Genomic DNA, 13,053 nt, shown 5'->3' with positions numbered 1-13,053 from the left:
CAGGGAATCGTATACTATTCATCCTGTAAAGTACTGGCAAGATTAGGTAACGAAGATGGATATGGATAGCGATCACGTACCGTTCTCTTCAAAGTAGACCACGAAGGCCTAATTACACTGAGGTATGGTGACTGTGGTGCCTAGGGGAGACGGAACAATTAATGCTCGTGCTCATAAAACCACGTCTGGACGATGCGAATTGTGTAAGCATGGGCCCATCACCATTCCAAAAAATGGTTCATATGGCTCTAAGTACTATGGGACCTAACATCTGAGGTCATTAGTCTCCTAAACTTAGAAACTTAACCAACCTACCAACAGCACACACATCCATGCCCAAGGCAGGGTTCGAACCTGCGACTGTAGCAGCAGCGCGGTTCTGGACTGAAGCTCCTCGGTTACAACGACCGGCATCACCATTCTGCCGTGGTGTGGACCTCATAAGCGAAAATAGTCACATAATCCGTAGTAATGCACTCTGCAGATGAACAGTTGCCGCCATGAAATACTAACCCAAACCGCTACTGCTCACCTGCCATGGTTCATTCTTAGGACGTAAACTCGGATAGAAGTTGGAAACAGCCTGAAACAAGACTGATAGGCCCAAATGACTTTAGTGAGGGAGGTGGCGCCGTGAATAGCACACTGCACTCACATTCGGGAGGACGACAGGTCAAACCCGCGTCCGGTCATGCTAGTTTAGGTTTTCAGTGATTTCCCTAAATCGCTTCAGGCAAATGCCGGGATGGTTCCTTTGAAAGAGCACGACCGATCTCCTTCCCAGTCTTCCCTTAATCTGATGAGGCCAATGACCTCGCTGTTTGGTCCCCTTCCTCAGATCAACCAGATGACTTTCTCCCAATGCATCATAGACCATGTTTTATGGCTTCAGCACCGCGTTGTTCTGCTACGGGCATTTGCTTCACTGATGAATTCACTTTGAATCCCAGTTCTTCCTGCGAATTCCCGTCATATCGGGTTCCCCTCGTGGTTTTTGGTATTGACAGGCTTCGCGCGACTTTTGCTGCTGTTTTTCTCTTATTTTACACCACAGTCCTCTGCAGTCACGGTCTGTCATAACAACTCGTCATACACTTTCATCCACATTGTAACTAAATGGATGATTCCGCTTTTCCTCTATGCAATATCAATCTTTGTTACGGTATTTCGTGACAGCCAAATACTTTGCCGACCTCGGTTTCGGAAGTACATGTCATATGCTTTCCAGTAATTTGCCCATGTTCCAGTTCACTTAGCTCAGTCGTAACGCACTCACAAATGTACAGAACACTGTTCTGACAATGACTAATCCTTGCAACGTGTTGAGCACATTGCTTAGATGCCATTCGTGAACAAATACAAGAGCGCGTCCTTGGTTAACGTCTGCTTTTATATTCGAGAATGAATTTCTCGCGGTGTTTCCACATTTTAAGTCAAACTCCTGTAAGTATTGTTAGTAGTCTGAAGCTAAGCTAATTTGAACGATCGGAACTCTTTAAAACTTGCTTGACCTAAAACATTTCACACTCTAGCTTTGACATATATTCCCCTTGTCGTACTTTACGACAAACTTAATAGAAGTGATTTCTGTTCAGCGTTACACATAATACAAGGTTATTGAGATATATCTCCAGTATTCCTGGAAACGACTACACGAAAACTACAAGAACTGCCGAATAATGACATACATCAGTGAATAGAGCAGTTCTCGAAGCTTCGATGTGTAGTATGCGCCATGCAAAGTTGCACTAGGTGCCACGCAGTTCATAACATGTGGAAATATATCCGCTTCATATTGTCACACTGAATTAGACAGCGCCTAGATCACAAGCGATTCTAGGAATAGATTTCCAAAGAGGGCCTCAGTTGCACTTTCCTCTATAACTGCTGTCAGTGGCTTCAGTGAACTGCTATACTGACGTCTGCCCATTTAGAGCACCTGTTGTGTGGCATAAAGGCTTGGAGACATGCTCTACCCATTGATGTTTGTCTATCTTCTGTAGATCTTGTAGTTTTACCCACAGTCGTCTTCTTAAGCCATGTTTGCACTTATGAACAGCCCTGTCCAATGTCTCAATGAGAAAGCTGTACAATATATGTACATACCTCATTATGCTAATGAAAAATAATGAAGAGTTCTTCAACAGCAGAATGAAGGCCATAACTCAACATTTTTCAAGTAGTGACCTCGTTCGTTGACCATGAGGGTGTCTGTTCTAGGCAAGGTCGTCTTGGTCGTCTTGGAGGTTGTAAGCCCACACCTTCATCCTGCCTTTGCACTGACCTGCTGTAGAGTTTCTCAATATGTAAATAATAAAACAAATAAAGATAAGACGTTTTGTGTTATTATTGGTTAGATAGACACGAATTAATTAATTGAAATGGAATGTCAATAGATTTTATCTCTGTTAATAAACATGGCTTTTAAAAATCATAGAATAATTGGTAAGTACTTGTTGAGAACACTACATGAACGTTTATTGCTTTGGTGGAGGCAATACTACTGAAATGATAAAACAGGGTACAGAAAAATGTTACTGCATTTTCTAATTAAGCTGAACTCTGCCTTCCAGCATCAGACCGGCGAGTGCATCGGTAAACGGCATTGTCTGGAGGCCAATGACCGATATTCACGGTTCGCATAATAACATTTCCCGGAATTTGAGAGAAAAAGATCGGCAAAAATGATCTCAGGGACGTACGAATTATAATACGATGGATTAAATGGCGAATGAACCCTAAAAGTGTTCGGCCGTGACCACCAGACTATGCGCCATCAACTTCTCTTCGATGCAGCTTTAAACTTGAGGAAACAGATGCATAAAAGAGTAACATATAACATGAATAGCAAGGGAAGGAACCTTCAAATGAAACACCGCTAATTAACATCACATTAACGTAATTATTGAACAAAAGCGCACAAGTGTACACAACTTATCTCGATAGAGGAGGACAAAAGAGAGAGAGTGAAAGAGTCGTATTCCGCTTTATATATATATATATATATAGTTAGACACACATGTGGACTACTACATTTTGTTTCACAGAGGTTCCTTTACACATTTTAACTAATAGATATTTCTTTACAAAATAATTAAAAATGCATCGTCTCACTAGTACATCGTTTCTACCAATTGATGTACGAGGGCAGTTCAATAAGTAATGCAACACATTTTTTTTCTGAAACAGGGGTTATTTTATTCAGCATTGAAATACACCAGATTATTCCCCAATCTTTTACCTACACAACACTATTTTTCAACGTAATCTCCATTCAATGCTACGGCCTTACGCCACCTTGAAATGAGGGCCTGTATGCCTGCACGGTACCATTCCACTGGTCGATGTCGGAGCCAACGTCGTACTGCATCAATAACTTCTTCATCATCCGCGTAGTGCCTCCCACGGATTGCGTCCTTCATTGGGCCAAACATAAGGAAATCCGTCGGTGCGAGATCGGGGCTGTAGGTTGCATGAGGAAGAACATTCCACTGAACTTTTGTGAGCTCCTCTCGGTGCGAAGACTTGTGTGAGGTCTTGCGTTGTCATGAAGATGGAGAAGTTCGTTCAGATTTTTGTGCCTACGAACACGCTGAAGTCGTTCCTTCAATTTCTGAAGAGTAGCACAATACACTTCAGAGTTGATCCTTTGACCATGGGGAAGGACATCGAACAGAATAACCCCTTCAGCGTCCCAGAAGACTGTAACCATGACTTTACCGGCTGAGGGTATGGCTTTAATCTTTTTCTTGGTAGGGGAGTGGGTGTGGCGCCACTCCATTGATTGCCATTTTGTTTCAGGTTCGAAGTGATGAACCCATGTTTCATCGCCTGTAACAATCTTTGACAAGAAATTGTCACCCTCAGCCACATGACGAGCAAGCAATTCCGCACAGATTGTTCTCCTTTGCTCTTTATGGTGTTCGGTTAGACAACGAGGGACCCAGCGGGAACAAACCTTTGAATATCGCAACTGGTGAACAATTCTGACAGCACTACCAACAGAGATGTCAAGTTGAGCCCTGAGTTGTTTGATGGTGATCCGTCGATCATCTCGAACGAGTGTGTTCGCACGCTCAGCCATTGCAGGAGTCACAGCTGTGCACGGCCGGCCCGCCCGCGGGAGATCAGACAGTCTTGCTTGACCTTGCGGCGATGATGACACACGCTTTGCCCAACGACTCACCGTGCTTTTGTCCACTGCCAGATCACCGTAGACATTCTGCAAGCGCCTATGAATATCTGAGATGCCCTGGTTTTCCGCCAAAAGAAACTCGATCACTGCCCATTGTTTGCAACGCACATCCGTTACAGACGCCATTTTAACAGCTCCGTACAGCGCTGCCACCTGTCGGAAGTCAATGAAACTATACGAGACGAAGCGGGAATGTTTGAAAATATTCCACAAGAAATTTCCGGTTTTTTCAACCAAAATTGGCCGAGAAAAAAAATGTGTTGCATTACTTACTGAACTGCCCTCGTATAAATTTATTTATACATGTAAAATTATTTATGATATTTTCATGCAGTTAATTGAAATAAACTGGAAGCAGTCTTGACCACATAAATTTATTTATTTATAATAATTATATACCGCTGTTTCCTATAGTAAGAACTATGTTCTTTAAAATGTTAAGTGTCAATTAAACTTGAGGCTAATTTTTTATACATTTACAAAATACCATTTCACTACCTAGCTAGTTCACTTGGTACCGCAGAACGAACTGCCATTATTTACGTTAACAAACTATTGACAGAGGTATACGGAGCGATGAAAGCCATCAAAAATTTCTGGTAGTTATGTGGCTTACCACCTGAGTAATTCACAAAGCAATACGTGTTGACAGTTACTAAAACCTTCGTCCGTGTCCCATTAATGTTTGCCTAAGGAGTGACCGTTCGCTACTGAAGAAGAAACAAAATGGTCTTCGAGTAACAGTACAATTTCAGTTACTTTCTCCATAATACTTTTCAAATTAGGTTGCGGGCTACGAAACGCACTGCCGTACAGAAGTCACATACGAGGAATGGCATACAGTACAAAACAGTAGAGCGGACAAATCCCGCGGAAATTTTGCGCCTACTGTGTAATAAGGTCGTCGCAACGGACACACGGGCAGTTTGGCAACAGCGCGCGCTTTTCCCCGACGGCAGTCCTGTGCCGGTGATTCTTTTTTTTTCCGTCGAACGCGTGGCCACCTCAGGGGTAAAGCGATACAGCGTAATTGCTCCTCTCTTTAGAAATCCGTTCCTGAACATCCGCCACAGGGTTTAATTACGTGCCGCAGATGCTTTTACTGCGAGCACTGATTTTACATAGTCGCACCATGGCACGCTTTTATACTCACCGTGTGTTTTAAATGCGCTATGTTTCTGAGGCGCAGTTCTCGCTTTTTTCGAGAGGACTGTGCAACACAGTGCTGCCTGCCGCAGAGAGTTGCTGTTCATCCTCGCCATGCAAAGGCCGCATCAGAAGGATTTTTACATTTTTTGTTACTTTTTCACCTCTGAAATTGTTACACGAAGTGTACATGACAGTCGCAGTGACCTTGAAATATTTAAAGTAGAAAGTGCCTGAAAATAGATTTCATAATGAAACTGGACTCCCATGTACTGAACTCATTTATTTCACTTCTCTTATGCACTTTTTCAATTAATATTAGTATTAATAAATCCAAAACTTGAGACTAAGTAAAAACTGACATGGAAACGTTTCAGTGAATAAACTAAAAAGAGTACGAAATCTAATGACTTTATTTATGGTTCAGTTATGTGAAGATACTATTCACTTAATGAACTGTACATGTTACACGAATATTTTGAGGTTTTATCAATTATTTGTATATCCGTTCACTCATTATTTTCACACTCTTGGTAGTAGTAGTATGGTATTTAGCCTTATGGCAGGTCTTGTCATTTCACTTTTTCCATTCTTCTCCATATCCACATCTCTAGTGCTTCCAATCTTCTTTCATCTTCCTTCCTCAATGTCCAGGTCTCCGCACCATATAGTGCAACGCTCCAGATGTAACATTTGGCAGGTCATTTCCTCAGATCTTTTTCTAGTGTTCCACGAACTAATTTCTGTTTCCTCTTGAATCCTTCTTTTGCCATTGCAATTCTTTTCCTGATTTCTGTGGAGTAATACGTATCATCCATTATTACACTTCGCAAGTAATTGAAGTTATTCATTTGCTCTATTTCCTCTCCCCCTATTTTCATATCGCATTTTCTCCGCTTTCCTCCAGTTACCATGCTTTTCGTTTTCTTCTTGTTAATCTTCATTCCATATTCTTCTAATTTTGTATTTAGATCATCTAACATTTGTTCCATGTCTGTTGCACTCTCTGCCATCACAACCATATCGTCTGCAAATCTTATATACTCCACTCTCTGACCCCTTATACAAACTCCTCTCCTTCCATCAAAACTTCCACTAATAATTTCCTCCAGATATATATTAAACAGTGTGGGTGATAAACTACAACCTTGTCTTGCACCACTTCCCAGTTCAATTCCTTCACTCATCACACCTCCTATTCTTACTCTTGCTCTCTGGTTCACATATAAATTTCTAATTAGGCGTCTATCCCACCAGTCAACTCCATGTTTCCTTAGGATTTCCATCAGTTTGTCCCATCTGACACAGTCGAAAGCCTTCTCAAGATCAATGAACACAACATACACCTTCCTTTTCTTCTCCATGTACCTCTCCCCTATCACTCTCAGTAGCCCAATGGCATCTCTAGTTCCCACTCCTCGCTTGAAACCAAGTAGTTCATCTCCTATTACGCAATTCAGCTTTCCATATAGCCTTTTGTTGAGCATCCTCAGCAAGACTTTGGCTGCATGCGATATCAGGCTCACTGTTCTATGTTCCTCACACTTTTTGCTGTTCTTTTTCTTTCCATTGGTATTAAGATACTTTCTGTAAAGTCCTTTGGCCATTTTCCTGCCATGTATATTTGATTACACAATCCAATCAACTCCCTTTTCCCTTCTTTCTCCAATGACTTTAACAGTTCCACAGGAATCTCATCAATTCCCATTGCCTTTCCGTTTTTCATCTCCTTCATAGATTCTTCAATCTCACTAGTTAGTATTGCATATCCTTTGCCATCAACTGCAACTTTATCTTCTTGTTCTATCCCAAGGTCTTCTTCACTTGGTTGGCTGTCTGCGGCGTACAGCCATTCTATATATTCTTCCCATCTTTTCATTATTTCTTGGGGTTCACTCACCATTTTAACCTCAGCTGCCTCTACTTCCTTTAGTCAATTGTTGTTTCTATTTTCCCTGAATTTCAAATCCATTGCTTCTTCTTCTTCTTCTTTCGTTTCACCCTCTTTGGGGTACGCTGGATCAATCATTTCTTTGTGCGTTGTTCTTTTCTTTCTGATCTTCTTCTCCTCTCTTCTTCCGAGATGAAGGATTTGGACTTTTGTATGGATTTGTCTTGGAACCTTATGTTTTCATCTTTAGTAATTAATTTAGCAGTTCGATCAATAAGTGAATTTTCTGAAATATTTAATTCCACTAGGTCTTTCTCAGTTTCTTTAAACCAGTTGGGCTTCGTTTTTCGGTTACGGAAGAAGTCAAAGATTTGTTTAGTTAATCTGTTGGAATTCATTCTGAGAAGATGACCATAAAAATTTATTCTCCTTTTTCGCATAGAATCTGAAAGTTTTTCAATTTTCTTGTAGAGAGTTTCATTTTTGATGTATATAATCTTATTGTCTTGAAATTTTGGCCCAATGATTTTTCTTAAAATTTTTCTTTCCTTTACCTCAAGTTTCTCCATTTGGCCTTTGAAATTCATGTTAAGTGTTTCTGCTGCATACAGTGCTTCTGGCTTAATCACTGTCTTGTAATGTGTAATTTTGGACCCTCATGAAAGGGATTTTTTGTTGTATGTATTTTTTGTTAGTTGGAAGGCCAATTGAAGTTTATTTTTTCTGGATTCCATTGCTTTGCTTTCCCCAGCATTCCAAGCAATCCATTCTCCGAGATATTTGAATTCTTTTACTATTTCAGTCTTCTGTTCTTGAACTTTGAGGTATTTACATGAGTGCTTGATGTTTGTCAATATCTTAGTTTTTTCAGAGGAGATGTGAAGACCAATTTTAGCTGCTTGTTCCTTTAGTTCAAGGATTTGCTGCCGTGCTTCTTCCATTGTTTCAGCAAACAGGGCCATATCATCTGCAAAAGCAATGCAATTTACTTTAAGGTTCTTCTTTTTGCAACCCAGTCTTATACCACTCTTAATATTTGTGTTCCATTCTCTGACTACTCTCTCAAGCGCACAATTGAACAGCAACGGTGAGAGCCCATCGCCCTGTCGCACTCCCGTTTTTATTTCAAAGGGTTCCGATAGTTCGCCCATAAATTTAACTTTCGAAAATGTATTTGTAAGGGTCGCTTTTATAATATTAGTTGTTTTCTTATCCAAACCCATTTCTTCCAGGACTGATAACAGAGATTCTCTATCAATCGAATGATATGCTTTTTTGAAATCAATGAAGGAGATTACGTATGTCTTTGCCCTTGATTTTTGGTATGCCATGATGTTTTTGAGGTTTAGTATTTGTTCCGAACATGATCTACCCTTTCTAAAACCTCCCTGGTATTCCCCGATTTGCGGATCCAATTGCGGCTCTGCCCTGTTCAAAAGGACTTTAGAAAGAATCTTGTACGTTATATCCAGCAGTGATATTCCTCTGTAATTGTTGGGGTCTGTCTTCGAACCTTTCTTGTGGATAGGGTGGATGAGAGCTGTTCTCCATTCTGTGGGGATCTCTTCTTCTTTCCAGATTTGATCGAAAACACACTTTAGGGATTCGTGAAATCTTCTCGGGTGATCAGCCGAGTAAAGGCGTCGTCTTCTCGCAACGTTTCGAAGGGTTTCGTACCCATCATCTTCGCTTGAAGATGATGGGTACGAAACCCTTCGAAACGTTGCGAGAAGACGACGCCTTTACTCGGCTGATCACCCGAGAAGATTTCACGTTTGGAATACGCCGAGAAAGTCTCAAATCACATTTACACTTTAGGGATGTAACTGCATTTTTGTCAGCCTTTTTCCATAGTTCGGCCACTATTTGATTTTCTCCGGATGCCTTGTTGTTTTTAAGTTCTGAAATGACCTTCTGTAGTTCTTCAGTCGTTGGTGGTTTTGAATCCGGCTTCTCACGGTTGTTTGGAACGGATTCAAATTTTTCAAGGGTGGGTTCACAATTCAAGAGTTTCTCAAAGTAGCCTGCTAGTATTTTGCAGTTTTCCGTGTTGTTGTGAGCGATGGTCCCATTTACATCTCAAAATTGGAGGGTGGGTGCTTTGTATCTTGATAACCTTTGTTTGAAAGTTCTGTAAAAGCTCCTTGTGTTGTTTTTAGCAAATTCTTCATCAATTTGGAGGAGAGTTTTGTTTTCATGTGTCTTCTTAATCCTTTTTATATTTTTATCTACCAGTTTTCTAACTGTAATGAAATTCAGTCTACTTTCTTCTGTTTTCTGTGATTGCCAATTTTGCCATGCCTGTTTTCTTGTTTCAATGAGGGCATCACATTCCAGCGACCACCAGGCATGTTTTTTACTTTTTTTGTTAGGTGCTATCCGTTCAGCTCTAGTAATGAGGTTTTCCTTGATATCCCCCCAGCTTTGTGTCTGAATGGTTTCTGTTGCTTTTGTGAATTCATCTGATTTTAATATCTTTTCTGTGCTATACTTCCGCCCCTTAATTTGTTTCATGCTGCGTTTCCTGTTTGGGATGACTTTGAACTTAATTTTAGAAAGGTAATGGTCTGAATCCAAGTTTGCACCCCTGAGTACCCTAACGTTCATGATTTCTTTGCTAGAAATCTTCTTGATTGCCACATGATCAAGTTGAAATTCCCCAAGGCTAGGATTTGGGGATACCCATGTCTTTAGTCTTCGCGGTAGTTTCTTGAAAGCTGTGGATTTAAGAATTAAATTGTGTGCTTGGCAAAGTTCTATTAGTCTCACACCATTTCTGTTTGTTCTCTTGTGTGCAGGATAGTTTCCAACTATTTTCTTATATCTTTTTTCTTTACCAATCTGTGCATTAAAATCTCCAAGAAGAATGATGATGTTGTTATCTGGAATTTTCTGAATAATGTCATCTAGATGATTCCAAAAGGCCTCCACTTTTTCTTTGTTTTTCCTGTTATCCTCGTTTATAGGGGCATGTGCATTGATAATTGTGTAGATTTTGTTTGCGCTTGTGAATGTAAGACTTGAGATTCTTTCTGATTGGGAATCAAAGCCAACTATTGAGTTCAAGATTTGTTTGTTGATTATAAAGGCTGTCCCAAGATGTGGTACGTTTTTCATTACTCTCGGTCCCACTTTCCCTTTGTATATCCTAAAACCTTCGGAATCGAAGGTATCTGAATCCATGTATCGTGTTTCTTGAATGGCTGTTATGAGTATGTTGTGGTTCTTTAGCGTATCTGTTAGATGTTTTAATTTTCCGGTTTTCAACAATGAATTTGCATTGAAAGTTGATAGGTACGTTGATTGCCTATATTGAAATTTGGATGAGATTCCAAGACACTCCGACTTGTCTTTGTGCAATGTTGCTGACTCCCCAGAATCCGAATGTCTGCTGACGTACTGGCGTACGGTGGACCGTCCACCTGGGGTAAAATAGTTTACATCACACACTTCCATGATTGATGAAAGTTATTTTGGGTGTGGCCCAAAGGCCACAAAATGTACAACCAAGATTGTGAGTCCTGGAGGTAGTTCTTCCGCTCTCTCCGCCGTTGGGAATCTGAACTTCCTCTTCCGCCTTTGAGACCATTGACCAGGTTTCACCTAGTAACCCTAGGCAGGGGCCCTTACAGGGTGCTACCATCCGGAGCCAGATGGACCCAGGTTTTTTTAACGAGGTGTTACTCCTCCCCCTCCTCCTTCCTCATCACTTGCGAAATGAGGCCCCGGACTTGGGACCGGCAGTGGTGGAGTTTTGCTTCTTTGTACACCAAATCATATTTTCCTTCTTTCGCTAATTTCTCTATCTTGTCACACTTTTCTGTCAGCCATTTCTCCTTTGCTTTTTCTTTCTCCCTTCTTAAGTAATTATTTATCAACTTGTAGTTGCGCTTCCCTGGTCCTGTGTTTACAGTTTTCCATTTCCTGTGATCCTCAATCTTTGTTATCATATCTGGTGTTACCCATTCTTTCTTTACTTTTTTCCTCTCCTTTATTCCAAGCGTTTCTTAGCTGCCATTTTGAACCCATTTTTAAAACGATCCCATCTCTCTTCTGTGCATTCCATTTCCTGTCCTTTCCTCATGATTTCACAATATGCATTCTCTAATTTTTCACAAGTTCCTTTTGTCTTTCAGTTTCTCAAAATTAATGTGCTCTGTCTTCTGTCCTTTTCAGGTTCTTTTCAATTTAACTAGGACCTCAGCTGTTACTAATATATGATATGAATAAATATCTGCCCCTGGATAGCTTTTGACACTCTTTAGACAATTTCAGTATCTTTGTTGTATTATTAGGTAATCAGTTTGATATCTTTTGTTGTCAAAGCGAGATATCCAAGTGTACTGTCGTCTTTTGTGGTTATCAAATAGAGTATTTCCAACTACCATGAAATTTTCATTGCAGTATTCCAACAATCTTTGCCCTCTCTTATTTCTTTCTCCCAGTCCAAATTTTCCCAGAGGTTTTCCTTCTGGTCCTTCACCATCTACCGCATTCCAATCACCCATTATAACAATGCATGCATTTCTTTTCTCTCTCTCTGCTAAGTTTTCTATCGTCTCACAACATTCTTCTACCGCTTCATCTGAATGATTACTTGTTGGCATATAGACCTGGATGATAACTAAGTCTTTTTTCCCCTTTCAATCTCTTCATCATTATTCTTCCACTAAGATATTCAACCTTGGTAACCTTGTCCTTCAATCTTTTACCTACCAAAATTCCAACACCATACATTCCATTTTTATCTTCACATGAATAGTACAATCGGAAGTCGTCACTTTGTAGTTCTCCACAACCACCCTATCTCCTTCACACTTTCTGAGTACATCCAATTTGTTTCTTGTCGTTTCACGTTTGGCGTTTTCTAATTTCCTTCCTGGAAAAGGGTTAAAACATTCCACGTCGCAAACCTGAATTAGTCTTCCTTCTTATTTTCCTTCCATCCTTTTCCATTAGCCCAAATCTCTGGAGTCCTCGTTGTATTCCCTCCTTGTCCGCCTCGATAGCTGAGTGGCGCCGGCGCGGTAGCTCAGTGTGTTCGGTCAGAGAGCTCGTTGGCCTCTGTAATAAAAAAGTGAGTGAAAGGATCAACAAAAAACATCAATGGATGTCATGCGCCATCTATCACAATGCGAATAAAGTGGTCCAACTAAAACATTCATATTTCTTTATGTACTACACGAATATGTAATAAAAATGAGGGTTCCTATTGAAAAAAAAAACGCAGTTGATATCCGTTTGGCCTATGGCAGCGCCATCTAGCGGGCTAACCATAGCGCCATCAGGTTTCCCCCTTCAAGCTGGACGAGTTTTGTTCTTTGTAGTTTTTTCGTTTGATGCTTATTTCGTGAGATATTTGGCACAGTCACTATCAATGGACCACCCTGTATATGAATCTCTTCGACAGGGTACGCGAAACTGATAGTGTAACACGTAGACATCACACCAGAGGAAAACAAGGGAAGACAGAAGAGAGAAATTAATGTTCTTGCTGCTGCTATACTTGATCCTTGTTATTTTTATTCGTTTTTCGTTTTCAGTGAACCCAACCACCCAATGTGGCTGATGACCAACTCCTCCGCCTCACTCATCTCCTCTCCCTCCAGCTTAAATCCCGTCGCTCGGCCATTTTTGTCTCCCTTGACCTCGAAAAGGCCTACGACCGTGTCTGGCATCCCGGTCTCCTGTTTAAACTCCAAACCTACGCCCTTCCTATCAACTACATCCGTCTGATGGCCTCCTTCCTCTCCCGCCGCCCCTCCTATGTTACCATCCATAATGACAATTCCCACACCTTCTACCCCTCTGCATGTGTGCC

Source organism: Schistocerca cancellata, chromosome 1 (assembly GCF_023864275.1).
Source record: "Schistocerca cancellata isolate TAMUIC-IGC-003103 chromosome 1, iqSchCanc2.1, whole genome shotgun sequence".
NCBI classification, from domain to species: domain Eukaryota; kingdom Metazoa; phylum Arthropoda; class Insecta; order Orthoptera; family Acrididae; genus Schistocerca; species Schistocerca cancellata.
This window is presented reverse-complemented; position numbering follows the sequence as displayed.